This window comes from Lagenorhynchus albirostris, chromosome 5 (genome assembly GCF_949774975.1).
Source record: "Lagenorhynchus albirostris chromosome 5, mLagAlb1.1, whole genome shotgun sequence".
NCBI classification, from domain to species: Eukaryota; Metazoa; Chordata; class Mammalia; order Artiodactyla; family Delphinidae; genus Lagenorhynchus; species Lagenorhynchus albirostris.
In genome coordinates this window covers 98,600,575-98,624,663 of record NC_083099.1, presented here as the reverse complement: position 1 = coordinate 98,624,663, position 24,089 = coordinate 98,600,575, and the positions used below count along the sequence as shown (strand labels likewise).

The following is a 24,089-nucleotide window of genomic DNA, read 5'->3' as shown; positions in this document are numbered from 1 at the left end:
AGTAAATCACTTGATGTAAAAGAACTAATTATAGAGCTTTTAGTAAAAATAAGTAAAAGCTTTTTACCCTAGCGCTGGGGAAAGAACCACTTTCTGAACTATAGGTTTTTGCTGTGTGTATGTGTTAAAGTTCCAGGGGACATGATTTGACCCAAATTTGTTTAATAGCTAAGCATGATGTAACAGGCTTTTACTTTATGAAGAACAGAATAGCTATGTAAAAAAATATCCTTTTCACTGTCTATGTCTATGTCAATTTCTTTCCTTTTTTTTTTTTTTTTTTTTTGCGGTACGTGGACCTCTCACTATTGTGGCCTCTCCCGTTGCGGAGCACAGGCTCCGGACACACAGGCTCAGCGGCCATGGCCCACGGGCCCAGCCGCTCCGCGGCATGTGGGAACTTCCCAGACCGAGGCATGAACCTGTGTCCCCTGCATCGGCAGGCGGACTCTCAACCACTGTGCCACCAGGGAAGCCCGTCTATGTCAATTTTTAAAAATGGATCTCTTATGCAGTGCTGACAAGGGAATGGAGATAGGGAAATGATCATACACTATTGGTAAGAGTCTAAATTGCTACAACTTTTCAAAGTTGAACTAGTAACTCCACCCCAAGAATCTATCCTACAGATATACTCACATGTTTGTTTTAAGATATAAGAATGATGATGTTCATCAAAGGACAAAAATCAACAGAGTGACAAGGCAACCTTTGGAACGGGAGAGAGTATTTGCAAATCATATGGTTGATAAGGGGGTAACATCCAGAGAACTCCTACAACTCAACAACAAAAAGTAAACAACCCAATTTTAAAATGGGCATAGGATTGAATAGACATTTCTCCAAAGAAGATGCCCAAATAGCCAACAAATACATGACAAAGATGCTCAACGCCACGAATCATTAAGGAAATGCAAATCAAAACCACAGTGAGGGGCTTCCCTGGTGGCGCAGTGGTTGAGAGTCCGCCTGCCGATGCAGGGGACACGGGTTCGTGCCCCGGTCCGGGAAGATCCCACATGCCGCGAAGCGGCTGGTCCCGTGAGCCATGGCCGCTGAGCCTGCGCGTCCGGAGCCTGTGCTCCGCAACGGGAGAGGCCACAACAGTGACAGGCCCGCGTACCGCAGAAAAACCACAGTGAGATACCATCTCACACTCATTAACATGGCTAACTATTAAAACAAAAACAGAAAATAAGAAATATTGGTGAGGATGTGGAGAAATTGGAACCCTGTGAACTGTTGGTGAGAATGAAAACTGGTGTCACTACTATGGAAAACAGTATGGCAGTTCCTCAAAAAATTAAAAATAGAATTACCATATGACCCAGAAAATTCCACCTCTGTGTATATACCCCGAATAATTGAAAGCACAGTCTCAAATATAAATGTTTACATTCATGTTTGCTACATAGCAGCACTTTATTCACAATAGCCAAAAGGTGAAAACAAGCCAAGTGTCCACTGATGGAAGGATGAATGGATAAATAAAATGTGGTATACATATATAATGGAACATTATTCAGTCTTAAAAAGGAAGGAAATTCTGACACATGCTACAACATAGATGAAACTTGAAGACATTATGCTAAGTGAAACAAGTCAGTCACAAAAAGACAAATATTGTATGATTCCATTGATGTACCTAAATAGATACCTAAGTAGTCAAATTCATAGAGACAGAAAATAGAATGGTGGTTGCCAGGGGCTGAGGGGAGGACAGAATGGTGAGTTATTATTTAATGGGTATAGAATGAGAGTTTTGCAAGATGAAAAGAGTTCTGGAGATTGTCACAACAATATGAATGTACTTAACACTACTGACCTGTACAGTTAAAAGTGGTTAAGATGGTAAATTTTATGTTATGTGTATTTTATCACAATTTTTTTAAAAAAGAATAATGGTGTTACAGTAATCATGAAAAACAGAAAACATGCAAATCCTTCAAATGGAAAACAGCTATTGAATAGAATTCCATGCAACCACTGAAAAATGTTGTATATATAAAGTTATTAACTTGGAAAGATGTCCAGGATCTATGTTTTGAGTCAAAAAGCAATTTTCAGAGCAACATGCTTATATTGACTGTATTAGTTTGCTAGAGTTGCCATAACAAAGTACTACAAACTAGATGACTTAGAACCGTAGAAATGTATTGTCTCACAGTTCTGGAGGCCAGAAGGCTAAGACCAAGACGTCAGAAAAGTTAGTTCCTTCAGAGGACTGTGAGGAAGAATATGTTTCATGCCTCTCTACTAGTTTCTGATGGTTTACTGGCAATTTTTAGTGTTCCTTGTCTTTTAGACAATGCGTTACCTGAATCTCTCCCTTCATCTTCACATAGTATTCTCCCTGTGTGCAGGTTTATCTCTATGTCCAAATTTCCCTTTTTCATAAGGACACCAGTCATATTGGATTAGAGGCCCACCCTACTCCTGTATGACCTCACCTTAACTAATTACATCTGCAGCAAACTTATTTCTAAATACGGTCACATTCTAAGGTATTGGGGGTTAGCAGTTCAATATACGAATTTTGGGGGGACACAATTCAACCCATAAAAAGGACCTTGTTTTTTTCTTACTAGAAAAGCTATACACATGTACATATGCATATATGTATATAAGTGGGTAGATGCATATATGAATATATAAAGGACTGAATGGTGCACATCAAACTGCTAACTGGGGTTACCCTCTAGAAAATGGTGGGGAGTGAGGAGGGTGGGTGGGCAGTATTTATACTTTTAATCTCCACACTTTTGAATTGATTGAAAAATGTTCAACGGGCGTGTGTAACTATTGCAAATTTAAGCAAGCAAATTATAAGTTTTTAAGGCACCTTATAGGTGTTCATCAAGGTATATAGTTAGGTTGCCTTGAAGAGAAGTGGGAACTACAACAATTAGGTGATCCAAACTTGTTGGAGTACTTTTCAGCTATCAAAATGCGAAACAGTAATATTTCATATGTTCCCCCCAAAAAGGGCTTATGAGTCAGCGGCAGAGTGGAAATAGCACTGTACTTGGAGTCCAGAGAGCCAGAAGGAGCTCCATTTCCGCCACTAGCTGGCTATGTTACCTTAGGTTCTTAACTGCATTGGCATTTGCACTTTCATCTTTAAATGTTTCTGTAAATTCCAGATATGCAGTCCCTTGGTCTATGTTTATTCCTATCTGGCTTATACATGCATGTTTTATGTCACAACAAAATTTGACCGAGCCTAAAAATAGCCAACCATCACTTCTCCCAGACAAAGATCTGAACACAGAGGCCATTGATTTGAACTGTGTGCTTGAAGGACAGTATGTTGATGATCTGTTATATAATCAGGTGGCCTGATTCTTCCACTCTGCCTCTGCAAAATGTCTATGCCACCCTTTGCTATTACTGTGGGAAGGACAGCTTCCACTGCAGACCCATATAACAGAGTTGAACCCCACAAACCTACGTCAGTCTTTCAGAGCTTTTCTTCATTCCTCCGTTCAATCAGGAAATAATTATTAAGTACCCACTGTGAGTCAGGACAATAGCAGGCCCTGGGGATTCATTGATCAGCAGAATAAACAAGGTCCCTATTCAGCCGAATGAGGTCAAGAAAACACGTAATTACAAGACAATGTGGAATGTGTTTTGGTAAAGGAATTGCAGTGTGCTCAAGGGATTCCAGTTCTCTGAGTTAGGGGCCCCTAACTCAGACAAAGTTTTCGAAAGACTTCTTTCCACAGAATTGCATCAACTCAGCTTTGAAATCATGAGTTAGGTAATTTTGCCCACTACTGGCTTTCCAAGAATTCTGTCTTTCATTTGGGTCTGTGGTTGCTGGGGAGAGGCAAGGCCCAGGAAGGGAGTAACCAAGCCCCTGTTGTTCAGCTGCCCAATGAAGAGAAACAATGGCATCTCTGACTGGGAGGCATTCTTCCAACTTCCCGGATGGTGCCATGTTTTCACTCAATGTAGGAGAATCCACTCTGCCAAGTTCAGGTGTAAAAGGGGTCAGATATTTGATCACAAGGCCTGAGCATAATGAGAAATACTTATTCCTTCCTCATCAGAGTCAACATCCATCACAGCCCACTCCTCAGTTTTACGAACCAGTACATCAAACACAAAGTTTCTCTTTGAAAGTCTATATGACATTCTGAAAGTCTCTGGAGGGCGCGTTTGCTAGTTTCCTCAGGCACAGCACATGACAAGGTGATATGGCTCTGGTGTCTCTAAGTCCCCTCAGAATTCTTGTTTCCTGTCCCCATAAGGCTTCTCTACGTTGACCTGCAGAGCTCAAGCAAATATACAGTTGTGTTTTGTAACATTTTTTAAAAGGAATTCTGATCAAAGTGGTAGTGATAATATTTTGTTTTGTCTTGTCACTGCAATAAGCTCTACAAATTTACTAAATCCCAATGTAAGCTGATGTCTGACTCTTTGACATCTTATTTTCCAGAAATGCCCACGGTCATATTTTTTCCATGGAAAATCTACACTAGAGGAAACAAGCTTGATAAAAAAGGGATGGAGATGATGAGGTTTTTTTTCCCACAGACAAGGATATACCTGTATCCCTTATTGAAGCCAGGTTTTTTTGGAATTTTTTAAAATACGGACAATTTTTAAAAATTTCCTCATGCATCTAAGAAAAAACAATTAGTTAAGTTTTTTCCTAATCCTGCCTCAATTCTATAAATTCCTGTACCAGAATTTTCTGCATACAATGGACATTTCATCACAGTTCCTTGATTTGGAGGCTCCAAAATCAAAAGGCCTACCTCCAATTACCAAATATTCACTGCATATAGCAGCAACCTCAGACCTCAGTCTATCCATGGGATCTATGTAGGATTCTATCACACTGAATGAATAAATACATCCTCCCACCATAGAAAGGATGTGGTTATGTAGAATCCAATGTGCCACTATACTATTGCCTGTTTTTTATTTATTATTTGTTTTACCCCACTTGAATGTAAGCTCCAAAGAGCAGGGTCCTTATTTTGTTCCCTACCTGGTGTCTCCCAAGGCCTGGAGCAGTGCCAGGTACAGCATAGGCCCTCAACTACTATTATTGAATGAATGACTATAACAAGGTTATTTTTCTCCAATGGCAGCTCTCAGACTGGCTCTTCTGAATCATCTTTATCCTTTGATGACATCTTGGCTAGATTCTGTAACTTTCTGGTCACTTTCAGCAATGAAAGGCTCAATCCAGTTTAAAACTTCAACCTCAAATCCAGTGCAAATCTTTCTTTCTCTGTCTCTGCTCTTCCACTCTTCTTCCCAGCTATGGATGCTGGCATGGCCCAGCTCTCCTTTTAACACCCTTTTCTCACTCCCCTTTATGGAGGCCTAGCTTTTGAAGTGTTTGGGGTAGGAGGAGGGAGAAGAAATGGACCAGCTTTTTTTAACTTAACCTCCTATAGTTGAAGTATTTTTCTATTGATTAAAGCATCTTTGCTGGGTAACAGGTACCTTCTATGAAGTCCACCTGAATCCCAAGAAACTAACACATCCTCACCACCAAAAATGGAAATGGGAGCCGTTCCATGTCCTTTCGTCCTCCTTGGTATTCCCATCTCTCAGATTAGAAATCCAGGGTGCCAGGCTTCCCTTCTTGCAGGGATTCTCAACTTATTATAAGAGAGGTTCGTGAAGACCCCCACCTTTCTGGACCCAGCCTCTCACTTGGCTTTGAGGAGTGGAAAGCACCCACCATCTCCCTCCCTCCCCCAGGAAGAGCTTCTCACCATGAACACACTCTCTCTCACAGGCTGATGTTCTCAGTTCCCAACCCTTCCCATCTTCTTATACTTTCTCAGATAGAGTGGGGTGGGTGTGGGGGGAGGAATAAGGAATGTTAAGTATGGTTGCCTTGGGGCTGGCACTTTGGGGGTCTCTCTCAGTAAAGCCACATTGAGGTGTGAGGAGAAACTGGTGAGTCTTTTAAGATTTACCACCTTTTTGTTTCCCACTGGGACCCTACACATCGACTTCAATGCAACAGGAAAAGTCCTATCAACATCCTGTTATTTCTGCTACAAAAATGACTGTCTATCTTTTAAATTTACACCTCTCTCCAGGCCTGGTATATGCCTTGTTCTGTAGCAGTTACGGAGACATTCAATAGATATTTATAAAATTCTTAATACAGGATGAGGTACTTGAGATGTTGACCAGAAATTCTAAACTTCAACTTGAAAGCTGCTGAAAATACCTTATGGGAATCAGTGTTACAAATCCTGTTGAAACCACAGAGACTTCAGACCCATGCAGGAATTTCTAAACCCCGCTCCAAACGTTTACAGGATTCAGGGCTGGGATTCCCCAAATGCTCCAATCATCAGAAAATCTCCCATATGAAGCAAGAACAGGGACAATATTTTTTTAATTAAGTACATGCTTAGGGAGAAATTAAAAACAGAAACATCTGATAATGAGGCAGTCTTTTATCTCTGTTTGCTGCAAGCATCTTGGGCTTCAAAATGTCTCACTGGCTACTGAAACCTAATGTCACCAGAGTCCCAAAACAGATATATTTTGCCACAAATCGCAGATGCTTAGGAATCCTCCTCCTTGAGATTCGATTCATATTGTGTGCCTTGACACTGAGTTTTCTCTCTGCCACAACTCAGAAAAAGTTGGTGGTCTATATGGTTTTGCTTTCACATTCACAGTTTCACCAGCTTTCTTGGATCCTCAATTATCACATTAATTGCATCCCTCTGTAATATATGCATTCAGGGAACAAAAGTTCAGATCAATGTGGAAAGTTATTGGGAAGGGTAGATTAATCTAATTTTGTTGGTTTCAACTTTCCATTGAAACTTGTTTCCCGTCATTATATAAACCAGTTTCCCTCTCTGTACTTTCCTTGCTCTCTCAGTAATAAGGGACATCTACTTTTCTCAAACAAATACTATGGCAATTTAATTGAAGAATAGATGTAAAACAAAACTTGCAGTTTATGGAAGAAATCTCCTTTCTTCCAGCAAAAGTTCTGTAATTAACCATACATCCTTTGGGAGATCTTAACCTCTAATCTTCATTTTCCTCATCTGTCAGTTTAAGGCCAGGCTCATGTATTGTCCATTTATTGTCTATTCTGTACCAGGTTCTATGGAGAGCATTTATCATGTTACTATTTTATTTTGTATTCAAAATAACTCTATATAAAAGGAATTATAATCTGTATTTTATAGATGAAGAAACAAATTTAGAAGGTTAAGTAATCTGCATAACATGTGGCTTGGCCAGTCAAAGATAGAACCTGAATCCAAATCCTCATTTCTTTAGTTCTAAAGCCCTAATTCTAATTGCTGTAACATGCTATCACCTAAATGAGCTCTGAGAGCCCTAAACTATTCCTTCAGGTTCTATGTTCTGAGCCATGGAACTATTTCATGTCATTGCAAGAGGCATTATTGGTAAATTATTATTCCTGGCTTTATATAGAATAAAAAATAGTATACCTCAATATTTTGTAACTATTTTTGTATTGTGAATGGTGGAGAAAAAAGAACTATCAGGTAGCTTCATCTTCTTTTTCTTCCAAAAATATTCTACCTAAACAAACGTTTTTTTCTTTTTTTAAAGACTCCCTCAAATAGAGATGATACAGCCTTCCTTAGAAGACCACCTATTGCTTAATATTGGGAAAAAGAGTTTTTCTCTGTCTGGTGTGGCTCCCTTCAATTCTAATTTATTGTCCTTACATCAGAGTGAATTTGATCATTGTTTCTTATCCCTTTCTTCTTGTGGGAAATAATAGGACAGGATGTGCTTAAGGGGAGATATAAAAATATTGTATTGAGACACCACAAGAAATGTTAATTCCTTCTTGCAGTCAGTGTTTTAAGGGTGTCTGTATAGAGTAAAAATAGATGGACAGACGAAGAGTGCAAGTCTCATATAAAAGGAAAGTATTCATCTTCTACTCTTCTTTTAAATAACAAAATTTCAATATCATCCGCGCCTAGGTTTTCTGGACTTGGAGAAATAACACTTAAGGAAGAGGGTGGAGAGGAAGGAAAGGTAGGTCCAACTGATAGTTAACTGATTTCATCAAGAATTATCTAATGTGCTTAATAAGAATTATCTTCTCCATATGTGCTGGCCTAGAAAATGAAAAATGTCTTGTCCATCAGTCTTTGAAGAATTGAATCATCATTTTCCTATCAGCTAAACACTCAGTGTAAGAAAGAAACATTTGAGAAGATAATACAGCAAATTTTAAAAAAGATAGAAATGAATGAGAATTTGTAGACCTTTTTTTCACTTTGGCAAAGCTATTATAGATAGTATTTTTTCGAGCATCTGGCTAAAACAAAACAAAGGTTTCCTGTCAGCATGGAAAAAGCAATTCCTGTCTAAAATTGTGTTATCTGTTTTTTAGTCCACTTAATTAAGAAAGCTGCTAAATGTCATGCTACATGTCATCAAATGCCCTTTATAAAACTGATTTCAATTTTTCATGGGTTCATCCAGTTTTTGTGTTCTCACTATTTAATCCTTTAGGGTTTTTTTTAAATGAGAGTCTTCATTTCTAAAAGTCAAAGATACACTATTCTTGCTATAATTACTTTTTGCACATCACAGTTAAAAATATACCAGAATATAAAAATCCATTGAAGATCAAGTCATCTACTAAAATATAATATGGTCTCACACATATCATTGACACTTACTTTTAAAGAGAAAAACTCAGATATGGAAACTGCTTGAGTTGAATTGAGCTATATTAAGTCTGACCCTCTAATTTTTCACATAGAAAACCTGAGTCTCAAACTTGAATGAAATGTAGATCGCAAAGTTAGTAGTGGAAAGCTGACATGAGCCTGCTTCACTACTACACTGTTCAAAAAATATTTAACTAGTTATTCTGTGCCAGGTGTAGTGTTAGGTTTTGATGATTCAAAAGTGAAAAAGACAGGGTGTTCAGTCTGAAGAATCTTGTAATCCAATGGGAGAGTAAAGTAAATAAATTGATAAGTAAATTTTTGTGTAAAGAGTAACTTACACACTTAGTAGCTTAACAAATTTACATTTATTATCTCACAACTTCAGTGGGTCAGAAATTGAGTATTTTAGCTGGATCCTCTGCTTCAGGGTCTCTTACAAAGTTTTAATCAAGGCATCAGTCAGAGCTGAGGTCTTATCTGAAAGCGCAACTGGAGAAGGCTATATTTTCAAGCCCATGTGGTTGTTGGCAGGATTTAGTTCCTTGTGGTCTGCCAGACTGAGGTCCTCAGTGTCTTGCTGGCTTTTGTCTGAAGGCCATCCTCAATACCTTGCCACGTGGACCTCCTCAACATGGTTGCTTCTTTTATCAAAGTGTGTAAGTCAAAAAGGCAACAGTGAGAATCTGCTAACAGGATGGAGGCAGGGATAATTGGGGGCCATCTTAAAGTTTATCCACCACAGAATTTTATAGTAAAACATGACAAATGTTGTGAAAGAGAAAGGCACAGGGGTAGTGGGAGCACAGGAGATAGGATCTAAACCAGACTAAGGAGGCTGGGCTATCATTTGAGTTGAATTTTAAAGGATGAGGAGTCATCAGATCAATGAAGAAGGAAAGATGGTCATTCCAGGCAGAAGTAGGGCCTATAAATACGTAGAGGCATTAAAAAGTACATTTTTCATGTCTTTGTAGGTAAGTTGGAATGGCACAATATTAAATAATTAGGAAGGATGCTTTTTGCTTAGGATCAGCAAATTTTAGAGTTGAAGACTCCAGATGGAACAACTAAGGCTCAGAGATATTAAACCTAGCACATGGTAGATATCTAATAAATGTTGAACAAATTAATGAAATGTCTTTGTAGCACTAGAAATGAGCTTCCACTCTCATACCCCAAACAGTAACCACATAAGTCAGCCTCCATATCTTTAAGAAAAATAGGAAAGATAAAATTAGAAGTGCTGGGAGATAGATAGAAGAAAAGTATGTTTTATAGTAAAAAGAATTCTAGAGACAGCCAGAACCTACTGGAAAAGAAATAGAAAGTTAGATTTCAATTCTAATTTCTATTCATAGAAGTGAAAATAAAAGGGGAATTGCTATGATGTGATACCAGCCAGCTCTTTGGGGAAACAAACAAACAAAAAAGCTTTACAGACATATAGGTAATAATGAAATTTTTGCAACTAATTCTTTCACTTCATTCCAAAGGAAAAAAAAGTTTTCCAGAGTCTTTTTCTTGAACTTACCAAACTGCTATACAATTTCTGACTCAAACACAATACACCACCTCTAGGATCCAAAAAAGAGATGGCTTATATTTCACATATTTATATCAGGCTTAGCATTTTTTTCCTCGGTCTGAAATATACACATGTTTTATATTTCAGCTGAAGAGCTTATTTTCCAAATGAGGTTAAAAAAAAGCCAAGGTACTATCACTCTGACATTAGCAGTAGTTACCTAAAAATATATATATATTTTTAAGTCATAACCATTTTAGGAAGTTTTTGAACCAAAGAGGAATTTGAGTAATAATCGTCATATATCTTGTTGCATGTCAGGTATGATTGCCTGAAATGCGGTGAATGGAACTACACATTTATGATTCTTTCATTCATATAAAGTTAGCCTAATGTTAGTCAAATTCAGTCATCCTGTTGTCCCATGCTTATGGGTAAACCCACTTGGAACCAGCTTTTGGAGAGAAAGCAGGGGACTGTTAAATCTATCAGTGAAGAAGATACCCTCTTTTCAATGCCTCTGGAGATGCTGGATTGTTTGCCTTCTTTACTTCTCAGTGTGGCACACCCAGTCTCTCCTGTTGTGTGTGTGTGTGTGTGTGTGTGTCTGTCTGTCTGTCTGTCTGTGTGTGTCTGTGTGTCTGAGTCTGTGTGACTGGTGGGGAGGGAGTGTTTAAAACGTGTAATTCCTTTTTATCAATTCTCTACAAATCTGCAAACAAAATCCTTGAGGAAAAACATTTTAAAGAGTATGGAGCATGTATTAATATATTTAAAATAGATAACCAACAAGGACCTACTGCATAGCACAGGGAACTCTGCTCAATATTGTATAATAACCTAAATGGGAAAAGAATTTGGAAAAGAATAGATACATGTATATGTATAACTGAATCACTTTGCTGAACACCTGAAACTAACAGAACATTGTTAATCAACTATACTCCAATATAAAATAAAAAACTAAAAAAAAAGAAAAACGAAAAAATAAAAAAGAATATGGAGCATGAATCAGGGGGAAGGAAGATGATTTAAAAGGAATAGGAGTAAAATTATTTTTTAAATATGAAAAAGTAAAGGTAATAATTAAGATGTATGTGATATCAAAACCTTCTTTGAGAGTATTATAGAAAAGACAATTCTTCAGATGCTTTACAGCTCAGAAACATTTTTTAATTTCTTGATGAGAGGATGTTTTAAAGTAGAAAAGTTAAAACTCTTGATTATGTACACCAAGTTTTAAGAGGAGTAAGTACTCAATTATCTAGACCATCTCTCCCAAATTTGCTACAAAAGTAAAAAGCAGGACTTTGGGAACTTTGGCTATTCATTTGATTGTCTTCTCTATAGAACATCCTAATTAAATTATATGGAGTTATCCACTTTAGAGCCTGAGATCTTTTAAAGAGAAAAGACACAAGTAATCTGGAACTATTGATGCCTGAAGGGCTCCACAGAGGCAGTCAGAAAATTAATCCATAGGGAGCCTCCACAGCTCAGAGCAGGAAAAATTAATTAAACTTCCACATTTCCAGAAGAGCTATTGAAAAGAGAGGTAGAAAACCTATTCTCTATTTCAATATCTAAATTCTTTTTTTCTAATTGAAGCATAGTTGATTTACAATGTTATGTTCATTGCAGGTGTACAGCAAAGTGACTAAGTTATACATTATATATACATATTCTTTTTTCGTATTCTTTTCCATTATGGCTTATTACAGCATATTGAATGTAGTTCCCTGTGCTATACAGTAGGACCTTTTTGTTCATCTATTTTATATATAGTAGTTTGTATCTGCTAACCCCAAACTCTTAATTTATCCCTCCCCCACCCCTTTTCCCCTTTGGTAACCATAAATATTTTTTCTATGTCTGTGAGTCTGTTTCTGTTTCATAAATAAGTTCATTTGTGTCATAGTTTAGATTACATACATAAGTATTATCATATGGTATTTGTCTTTCTCTTTCTGACTGACTTCACTTCATATGATAATCTCTAGGTCCATCCATGTTACTGCAAATGGCGTTATTTCATTCTTTCTTATGGCTGAATAGTATTCCATTGTATATACGTCCCACATCTTCTTTATCCATTCATCTGTCAATGGACATTTAGGTTGCTTCGACATCTTGGCTATTGTAAATAGTGCTGCGATGAACATAGGGGTGCATGTATCTTTTCAAATTGGAGTTTTCTCTTAGTATATGCCCAGGGGTGGGATTGCTGGATCATATGGCAAGTGTATTTTTAGTTTTTTAAGGAACCTCCATACTGTTCTTCATAGTGGCTATACCAATTTACATTCCCACAAACAGTGTAGAAGGGTTCCCTTTTCTCCACACCCTCTCCAGCATATGTTATTTGTAGACTTTTTAATGATGGCCATTCTGACCAGTGTGAGGTGGTACCTCATTATAGTTTTGATTTTCATTTTTCTAATAATTAGCTTCAATATCTAAATTTCTTATATGTAGGTGACATTGCTTCTTCTTTTATATAAAAAATAACTATTACTTTGATTTATAGGGAAGATTTTTGTACTTCCATTAGATGTATATTGGAACTACTCTTTCCTGTCTTCCATGTTTTCTTAACTTCTCTGATATTTTCCATCTCCTTATCTCTCTGGTCTTCATTCTGAGTGCTTTCCTTATGCCTTCAATTTATCTAGGTTTTTGTTTAACCCATCTCTTGGGTTAGACTCTAGTTGTGTTTCTGCACTACTTGGGTTATTCAAACTCAGGTCCCACAAGAAGCCTGGATTTGGACTTCCAATTTCCACCATGGCCAGGGAAGATGATCTGTTTCCAAGCCATATCCCCATGCTATATCCTAAGCCTGCCTCTGGACTTCTACCTCCTTGTATGAATTAGACAGGCTATTCCCAAATATATTTCCCCATTGTACAAAGTCCTTTAGACATTAGCTTCTAAAGCATATATCCATGCTAATATCCTTGGCCCGCATGGCATCAACCACCACTCATTACAATGATTTAAGTTCCCTCTATTTCTTGCTACTTAAAAGATTTCCCTTTCTGGCTTTTGAACTTAGCTTTGTAGCTAATAGTTTTTAATTTATATTATAGCTGGCATCACTACATAGTTCGAGTTAGAAGATATGCTTCCTACATCTGCTTAGTCAGCCAACCTTTCCAGAAATCAATTTTGATGCTGCAATAAATAAATCGGGGAATTTTTGTAGCTAGATATCTTATTAAGGTAGTGCTTTACAAGTAAGAAACAGATTCACTTCTTTGAATTAACAAACTTTCACTTCTGTTGACGCTTCCATTTCTGGTGGACTTTTTTTTCTTTTAACATTTAAGAAATGCTTTGTAGTGAAAAATAGTACAAGGTCATAAGTCCATCAAAATTACTACATGTGGTTATTGAATGGGCAACACATAGTTTAGTATCACATAATTTGGCACCAAAAGTTGAGGGAGAAGGGCTTGGTGGACCTCCTTGATTAAAGAGTAAAATTCCTTGAATTTTCTAGTGAAAAAAAGGCTGAGTGAATTTTCAGATTCGGATATTAGAGACATCCTCGTTGCCTTCAAAATCTATTATGAGACTACCACCACCCATGAATTTGCCTAAATCATTTTATATTTCTTTATAACAGTTTTAAAAACAATTTTTTGCCTTTGGTACAAATAACTTGAGTTTATTATTCATTAAATTAAACAGTTTCTCTATTATTTGTCCTTAACATTTACATGAAAGTAAATTTTATACACCACTTGAGGAGAAAAAAATTTTTTTGTTTTTCATTATAATTTTATTTTCCTGCCTTTGTTTCACTCCTATTCTGATTCTGAGGCAACTGTTGATCTTCAGGTGTTTCTTTTAAAATCTATCTTATGTTCAATTTTAAAGAAGTAGCAGAGCATAGGTGTTGAGATTCCCAGTCAGATTGCTTGAGTTTGAATCCAGTCTCCACCACTTACTACTAAGTGTGCAACTGTGGGTAAGCTTTTTAACCTCTGTGTACCTCACCTTCCACGTCTGGACAATAGGGATGATGATGATGATGATGATGATGATGATGATGATGGTGGTGATGATGATGATGATAGTGCCTACCACATAGGGTGTTATAAAGACTAAATGAATTAATATAGAGAGAGCATTTAGAACAGCCCTCAATGTACATTAATTATTATTGTTATATTTCAAATTTCCATGTGGCTTTTTGCACAGGCATCTCTAAGAGAATGTTTCTAACCATAACCTAGCCTAATGATTTCATAGTTTTATGGAAAAGTCTCAAGGTACAATATCTTGAAGCATATTAAAAAAAATCTATCCTTAATGCTATCTCTTTTCATGATCACTTGCTTTTTTTCATGAATGGATGCCTTAAAGGTAATGAACCCACATAACCCTTCCTTTTTTCTATCAAAACCCTTTGTTGAGACTGTTGACAGGAAATCCCTTGGGAATGGAGGGAGTTGAGGCAAAAGAAGAACACTTCAGTTTAGTGGCCAGAGGGGGCCCTCACATTCCCCTGCTGGTGCTTTGAGCCAAGATAAACAGGCTTGGCAAGGGGTGCCTTACTCACTCCATCCTGTCAACTTGGAGGTGAAGGTTTTCAACTGTGGTATTGCTACTCCACCCAACTTCTGTTCCATTTTTAATATACCTTTGTGATAAAATGTACTGTATCCATTAAAAAAGTCTTGAAGGTGTGGCTGACAAGAAGGAAAGCAATATCCTGCCAATGCCTCAGACTTGAAAGGCCCTCCAGCCCTAGCTCATGGACCACCCTCTCTATTCTGGCTTGTACAGCACAGGCTCCACATTTTGTTCAGTAAAAGCAACAACATCCACATACCTCACCACCTGGGAAAATGCCATAAATTGTCCCTAGTCATGTGTGCCCTGGCAAACACCCAGGTAAATGACTGAGCTCACACTGGCCAGTCACAGAAAGAATATTAGTGTACCTTGCTTCCCTCAACAAATGTGTTGCTGAAACTGCATGAAAATCAAGTGTTTGCAAGTTAAATCACTTCTTGAATTCACCAGGAATTTGCTACTTAATAAATGCTCAGCGGGTTACTTACTGAATAATAAAAGTCCTTTGTAAAGTAATAATTACCCTTTAGTTTATCTGTTTTCACATTTCAAATTTTGGAATCTGGTTTTCCTTAAAGCAAGACACATCTGTAGCATTAGTTTCTCTACTATAGGTGTCACTTAATCTTTGAGGGCTCAGTTCTTTTTTAGGGGAATGTTAGGACACCAGACTCAATGACCTCTACAGTCTCTCCCAGCCCGAAATTCACTTTCCTACAAAGGCAGTCTAGGAATAATTATAGAAATGTCTTTTTGTTTGGTTATTCTTTCTGCTTTTATCATTCCATTCACAGTCTAAGGAAAGTGTGCTCCCAACATCAGTTTCTGGAACAGTTCCTTCTGATGCTTCACAATGGCATAGAGAGCTATAGCCATGGTCAACTGACATTTTGAAGTTCCTCAGAGATCTCTTTCCATTGCTACCTTTCCTGCTTTAGTTTTGGCCCAGAGAAAAATTATCAAAGATCAGAACTGCTTCCATCAGCTTCATAGGCTAAGACCTTCTTTCTGGATGTTGCCTGGAGCATAAGGCACTACATACAATATCTCATTATTTGCTATAAGCATCAATGATACACAAAGGGAAAATCATGTTAACTCCACTTCATATCTTGTAAAAGAGTACCACAAGATACTTAGGTTACTCACCCAAGTCACCCAGTCAGTAACTAATGAAGCTAAACATGATTAATTTTGTGACAGAATTACTAGCCTATGCTGCTTGAAGTTGAAATAACTAACACCAGAAATATTTTAGTAAAAACTTTCCTTATCATCCCCACTGAACATCACACTTTTCATTTAGGGAATCTATGCATTTACCAACACATCCTTGGAATAATCTCAAGAACAAAAGGCAACTGAAAGGTGATATTTATGAGCTATTGGCAGTATGCCTCAGGTTATACAAGCCACAAGTCTCCAAAAACAAGTGTAACTAGCATTTGATTCCCCCTGTGGCTGAAGAAGTACTTTCATATTAAATGTAAACATTTGATGTCACAGAGATAAAAAAGAGTGTGCTATTCATGTCAGTATTATTTCACCTCATTTAGTTGTGTAAATTTTTGTGATAATAGGAAATGGCTTGGCAAACTTCAAGAACTGATCATTGTATTTGGCATTATTACTGGTTGTAGAAATAGCATTGTAAACTACCAGCTAACATTTAAAAGATTATTAAAAGATATTATGAAACACTTTATGCCAGTAAATATGACTATTTATATGAAATTATTACCAGACTGACACCAAAAAAATAGAAAACCTGAATTGTCTGATATTATGAAAGAAATTAAAACTATTTTTATAAACCTTCCCACAAAGAAAACTCTACTTTCCAGATAGTTTTGCCAGTGAATTATCTCAGAATTTAAAGAATAAATAACATAAATCTAAAACAAATATTTCCAGACAGTAGAAAAAAGGGACAAGAGACACTTTTCTATTATTTAACAGCCCAGCAGAACCTTACAAGGACATTACAAGAAAGAAAAATAGCAGACACATAGATGCAAAAATCATAAACAACCTTAGCATGACCAAATGGACTTTTTTCAGGAATGCAAGGATGGTTTATGATTCACAAATCAATCCATGAATTCACCGCATTTACAGAAAAAAAGAGAAAATCACATAATAAATGTAGTAGTTTCAAAAAGCATTTGATAAAATTCAACACCCATTGATAATGAAAGTACTTAGCAAACCAAGGGGACTTTTTAAATCTGATAGTGTACTTACAGAAGTCCTACAACAAACATTTTCCTTACTTGTGACTTTTGGAACAAGGCAAGGATGCCTACTATCACCATTTTTGTTCTAATTATACTGGAGGTCCCAGTCAATGCACAAGACAAGAAACAGAAATAAAAGGCATAAGGATAGGAAAGGGAAAATATATAATTTTTGTTATTCATTATTAGAATTAATAAATGCATATATCAAGCCTGTTGGATACAAGGTCCAATATCCAAAAAGCAATTAACTTCTATATGCAAACATTAAACAAATAGAAAATGAAACTTTTAAAAAGACATCATTTACAATAGCATTTAAAACATTAGCTTATCAGGTATGTGAAAAGGAATTTAGAGAATAGACCTCAAGAAATTACTGTTTTAAGAGTAATAATCTGATGGGACAAGTGCTAAAAAAATAGACCAAAAATCCATGTAAATACAACTAAATTGATAGTAATTTTCTAAAACCAATCCTCATATCTTTCTTCCTCTTTCTCTCTTTTGTTAGCCCCTACATTTCTTAAAAGCAGGATATCACAGCTATTTGAATATTCACCAGTGATTCCCTGATAACATCAGAAAATAAAAATGGACTTTAGGAAAATTTCCATTGAAACCACTGGTTTTAAATTGGTTTTATGTTTTAGAGGGAGAGTACCAAAAGGAAAAAAAATAACACATGATGGTCAAAGGTCTTTCTGGCTCTCTTAAAATCATGTAATCAAATAGCTTCCTCATGCAAACATCTTATATCACATGAAAATATACAAGGTGTCTAAAGAAGCAGTTTTGAATAGAGGATTTCTGAATACCATCTCAGGCAAGGTCTAGAGAACTCAATATTATGTGATTTTATGATAAATTTTCTAGACAGTATGGCCAACTACAAGTCTTCCTTTGTACTTTTCTGTACAGTTCCTCACTCAGAACAGATCTAGCTGTCTATGGGAAGGTTCTGCAGGACAAAGAGCTAAGATTTGGCCACTTACACACAGACCAAAAATGAATTACCCAGGGTATGCTAGCAGAGGGACTTGAACTTAAGGACAGGGGAAAATCTGCACAGGTTGCCAATGGTTTGTCAGAGTTGTAAGAAAAGAAATGGGAAATTAAAAAAAAAATTCTTATTGGCATAATTTACATTGGACAACATGAGCACATTCCAGTCAACCTACTTCACAGACATGATCTCATTGGTCTCCCCAACATCCTTACAAGGAAATGAGGGGGACAAGTGTGACTCCACCCTTCAGGCCAAAAGCCCCATTGCTCACTCCCACTTGTGGGTAGGAGTGGGTGGAACACCTTTATACAGGGGAACAAATTATCACCTTCCTGGCTTCCCTGCAACATGTGGGTGAATAAGTTTGCCTTTCTCTCCTTGAGGCCATACAATTCCCAAAACAATTTGTCTGAAATGTTGGGGACTGAGTCACTGGCCAGTGATATTCTCAAACAACTGCTGGGTTGTTTCTCAACCATTGTTTTGTCATTATGACTTGGACTCGATACATCATGTAACATAAGTGCCTGTGATGAAATTTTTCTCATTGGCCTAGAGGAGACTTTTAAGAAAGGGAAGACAATGGTAAACATGGAAGAGGAGTCATTTTACACTTTTGCAATAGAAGGATATGTTACCAGCACTGAGCTCATCTAGAATATAAGATTTGAGAACAGGTAAAGTCAGAACATTGAGTATCCAGAAGTTCTCTCATATAGTAAACTAGATATCCAATGTTCTGGGTGTTGTTTGTTGTTGTTTTTGCAACTAGATTGCCTCTCAAGACTATTTTCACTCCTCCCTTTGTGTGCTTAAAAATAATGTCACATGGGCTTCCCTGGTGGTGCAGTGGCTAAGAATGTGCCTGCCAATGCAGGGGACATGGGTTTGAGCCCTGGTCCGGGAAGATCCCACATGCTGTGGAGCAAATAAGTCCGTGTGCCACAACTAATGAGCCTGCGCTCTAGAGCCCGCGAGCCACAACTACTGAAGCCTGTGTGCTGCAACTACTGAAGCCTGTGAGCCTAGAGCCCATGCTCTGCAACAAGAGAAGCCACCGCAATGAGAAGCCCACACACCACAACAAAGAGTAGCCCCCGCTCGCCGCAACTAGAGAAAGACTGCGTGCAGCTACGAAGACCCAACGCAGCCAATAAATAAATAAATAAGTAAATAAAATAAATCTATATATTAAAAAAAAGTGGCAGAACTGTTCAAATTCTCCATCAAAACAGTTACTAGTAATTATAATTTTGAGGAGAGCTCATTGGGAAAGAGAACATTTTAATAACAAAAATCCACTGGAGAGTGTTTTTCACATTAGGAAACACAGGATAATTTATTCAAAAACCAGCTTCTTAGGACTCACTGGAGTGTCCTATACTTAAAGATATGTTTAGATTTTTCTTTCTCCCACTACAAATAAAGTGTTCCAAATACTGAGGGATGAAAAGCACAGGAAATCATTCTCCATATAAATGTTGACACACAAACTCACTCTAACCACATATGGATATCTCTTACGGATATAGAACTCAGCAGCTTCTAGCAGTCATCTGAGATGAGCACCATATGTGACATAATAATGCATTATTTCACTAAAGCTTTCAGAGCTTAAGAAAATAGCCTGAGGAATAAGACTGCTCCTTTCTGAGCCAAGGTTGCAATCTTCTAAGTCTAAAACGTGCTTAAAGACAGACATTAGGTAATTGTAAAAGCCAAGGGAGATCAGTTTAAGAATATGGAATAATATTACTACCAACTGCCCTTTTCTGTGTTCAATCCAGATAGAAGCTGGACACATAGGAAGTGACATTTGTATAATAACAAAGAAAAGGAGAATGAGAGAGAAACCTTCCCACCTATATTCTTTGTAGGATTTTATTACTATCTGCTCTTTATAACCCCAGAAAATGGGAAAACTATATTTGTTCAAAACATTACGGAAAGTCTTCCTCTGTCTTTCTATGACATAGTTTCAGGTCATTATTAGGCAATTTCATTTCATATATCAATAGTAGCCTATTTGTTTATTGAAATCAACATAAAAAGCAGCTCTTGATATCAAATAAAGAGCCTTGAAGTCAGAATACTTCACTCCCACTAACTTGGTGTATGGTCATGAGACATGAGATAAATTATCTCAACAGGTCTTTCCAGAATTATTCTATTCTTTTTGCAAATTGGTTTATATTTGTAGAAAAGGTTCAATCTGTTTCTGGCATGGCAATGGCCAAGTCAGAATCTCTATTTGACACAGTCAGAAAAATAGGCCAACACATTACACATTTACAAGATGAATTACTGTGGATAAAATATACATAAACATGGATTGGGGTGTATTTTTAATATCCAGGGAAATTTTCATCCCTGAGTTATTTCATTAGCAACTGTTTCATCACATATCCCTGGCTGAGAGTTTCCAGTAACTCTAGGTCAGCAATTGTAGACTCTATTTTCAAAGAAAAAATCTCTTATATTTTCCATCTGCAAAATTTTTACACCAATGGCCTTGTTCCTTAAGGGTCCAAAAAAGACTGAAATATTAGATGGAGGAAAAAAAAAAGATTTATGTAGAAAAACTTTCTGACTGGGGGGTGTATTTAGTCTAGAAACAAAAACTCTAAAGTGTGGCTGGCTTAATAAAAGTCATCACGAATATGAAAGACCAGCTGCTCTGAATTTCCTCAGAGACTAGAACCCGAGGAAATGGCCTTCAATTACAGCAGAAAGTGGTGCTTTGGGTTAGACGCAAAGAAGAATTTCCTGGTTGGGTCTCTGAAACAAGTCACTAAGGGAGACTGTCACTGCCTCTCAAGGATATTTTGACACTTGAGACAGATATTAGCCCATGTGTATGAAGGGCTTCTATATTCAGGCTCCACATTAAGCACGTATGTTGGTTATCTCCTTTCATCAGTACGGCAGCTCTATGAGAGAAACGTTATTGTTGTTCTCATTTCATAGATGGGAAGACTACCGTTTGTTAAGTAGCTAGCAAGCAGAGGAGCTGGGATTTGAACCCAGAGAGTTGGACTCCAGAGCCAGCTCTTTTCACCATTAGGATTGATGCAATGGCTATGCAACAAGAAAGAGAAGCTATTGGATTTGACCTTCAAGTGTATGGAGACCCTTAATACAAAGAAATATAATCTGATATTCTCCATCTCCATCCACTCTGAAATCATTGGAAAAGGTTTAAGTGGCTTAGAGTTGTGTAAAGGCCACAGAACATATAAGAACTTACCAGTTTTGTGATTTAAGGCATGTCACGTAACCTCTCTGATGCTGTTTCCTCTTTCACTTATTTAACACTATTCATTGAGCACCTATTACACCAGAAATTCAATGGTGAATAAAATCTTGAAAATGAGAAAAATACTAACTACCTCCCACTGGCCGTGGTTACCACTCAGTCAGCACCAGTTCCCCTCCCACTCTCCCTTCTACCAGGGACTCAGGCTACAGAGGAAGAACTTTCTGACGTTAAGTTTTGTGAAATATGCTTCTAAGTGCAGAAAGAAAGAATAGAGAATTGTTATCTTCTGAATGAAGGATGAGTTTTGCAGAAAAAGTTCAGAGAGAAAAAGCACCAGATTTTAAATTATTTGTTTTCTCCTTTGTACTTTCATAGAATTTTTCATACCTCTATTATAGTGCTTATCATATTTTAATTATTCTTTCACATGTCTTTCTCCCCAGTGAGACTCTGGATTCTAGAAGACAAAGTTTATCCTTTGCTCCTTTCCATATTTACCAAAATCATACCAAGCCCTGAGCCTAGCATATTGTAGGCACTCATAAAATATTTGTTAAATAAATAAATATTCCTGGTCGGAAAAAGGAGAATAAAATCATAGGAAAGAAAATATAAATTTAACCTTACTTCATATACTAAGATTGATAGACCATTCATTGAAAACGGAAATTCTTTTTTGCTTTATTTAGATGTGGGAAGAGCTATAACTAGGCACAATACATAAGCATCTTTGATGATTGTTTAATACCTCCAGAACTCCTTCTCAGCAGCTCTTAAGGGATAGGACAAATTCTGGTTTGTGAAAGGGAGTGTGGGTGGTCCTGCTGGGAAGCAGGTGGATAGGACCACATGATATCTTCCAGCCTGAGCTTCAGTGATTCAGTGATTCCAAACGAACCCTTAGGAATCCTTCCAATCATATGATTCCAGTTACCCTGACTGTGCCTCAAATAAACTCATATAAAAAGAAGAGTCCCGGGGCTTCCCTGGTGGCGCAGTGGTTGAGAATCTGCCTGCTAATGCAGGGGACACGGGTTCGAGCCCTGGTCTGGGAGGATCCCACATGACGCGGAGCAACTGGGCCCGTGAGCCACAACTACTGAGCCTGTGCGTCTGGAGCCTGTGCTCCGCAATAAGAGAGGCCGCGATAGTGAGAGGTCCGCGCACCGCGATGAAGCGTGGCCCCCGCTTGCCACAACTAGAGAAAGCCCTCACACAGAAACGAAGACCCAAGACAGGATAAATAAATAAAAATAAATTAATAAACTCTTACCCCCAACATCTTCTAAAAAAAAATACAAAAGTCCAGCTATTAAACCCAGTATTGTCATGTTGTAAACATTCTGATTTTACATCAGTGGCTTCTCTCAGCCAAGCTAAAGTGCTGTGAATGTCGACTAGGAGAGTCCGTGACTTTGCCTCTATATGATCAGAAGAGTAGGCTGAAAAGTCAAACATTTCATGAAACCAGGTTTGGGGGCCAAGACCTGAAATGAGCTAAATTATTTAAGTGGATTCACTAAGTAACCTCTTCAGAACAGTCAGACAGGTTCAGGTTCTGGGACCCTACCACGATGTCATCAGGTCTGAAATCTCAGAGTGTCCTGCATTCACTCAGGCTTTCAGTATCAGGTGATGTAAGCCAAACATGCCATGGGGACCACACTTAGAGTATGAGTTTACAAGAAGTGCTGTCTTCTCAAGTTTAATCACTGTGCATTGAGCACCTTCTGGGTGAATACGATTGCACTAGACATTTTATATACACTATCTGTAATCCTAAAAACAATCCTGGAAGGCAAAGGTCATTATTCCCATTTTATATCTGTAGAAATAGGGCTTCAGAGAGGTTATACAAACTGCCCAGTACTGTCCAGCTACTAAGTTAGAGTCAGGATTCAGATTCAAATGCCTCTCTCTGCTTGCCTTCCTAAAGGAGTGGGGTGGCACACTGTTGATCATTTATAAGCATCTGAGCCCAAAAGCTGTGAAAAGATAGACCAGTCGACTTAAAGCATTATTGAATGGGGAGTTGTTTGTTTGGTTTTTTTTTGTTGTTGTTAATGAGAGTTTGTCATTTGGTTTAAAACAGTTGTACATCTTTTCCCTACTGAAATGGAGAGCTTTCAGATCTCATCAACCCATTTCCCTCTGCTATCTGTGAATTGTCAGTATTATTTTAATGATAAAAACATTTCCTAAGGTAGAGTAGGGTATTTTCTTTATAATATCTGAACTTGGCACCTTGTAGAATAAGCTTCTGCACAGGAATTGTGCTTCCATTACCTAATTGCAAAAAGTTGCCAAAATTTAAAAAGGTTCTGGGAAGGGGAGACAGTGTAAGAATTCAAGTAGACCTCAAGGTCTCACTCTTGAAAGAAATGGAAATATTTTTGGACTGTATTGTCATCCTATTTGTTGGTGTAGACAAAAGGAAGGGAAGACCAAAAGGCAATAATTTGTTTTTCCAGTTTCTCCAGTAATACCTACAGTTGAATTATGCTATTCATAAAGAAAATATTTCTGAGAATTTTGCAAATTTTACCATCTTTGAAAAAATGTTAATATACTAGTTTAATGTCTCACTCTAAGCAGTAAATACATTTATTCTTAATGTAATAAAAACTCTAAGGAAAAAATGATGTCAGTCAACTACACTGAAAGCTCAATCAGTAAGAAAACAAATGCAAATAATACAAAATACAGCATAAAAGGCTGACGGAAAGGGATGCACCTTAACACCGTCTTACTATCATCAAAAGTGGTAAGAAGAAAGAATAAGAATTTTTTATACCCATGGTGT

At 37.4% G+C, this 24,089-nt stretch overlaps 1 protein-coding gene across 3 annotated transcripts in view; it reads left to right on the top strand.

Annotated features, from left to right (window-relative positions):
- The window catches only part of COL8A1 (collagen type VIII alpha 1 chain), a 155,531-nt gene that overhangs the window by 27,499 nt on the left and 103,943 nt on the right, over positions 1-24,089 (top strand). For 2 of the 3 annotated variants that reach the window (XM_060150700.1, XM_060150702.1), the window contains exon 2: positions 7,971-8,025. The exons of the other annotated variant lie outside the window; for it this stretch is intronic. The gene's annotated coding sequence lies outside the window, so the exon portion shown is untranslated. The remainder of the gene's footprint in view (positions 1-7,970; positions 8,026-24,089) is intronic. 3 annotated transcript variants of the gene reach the window in all.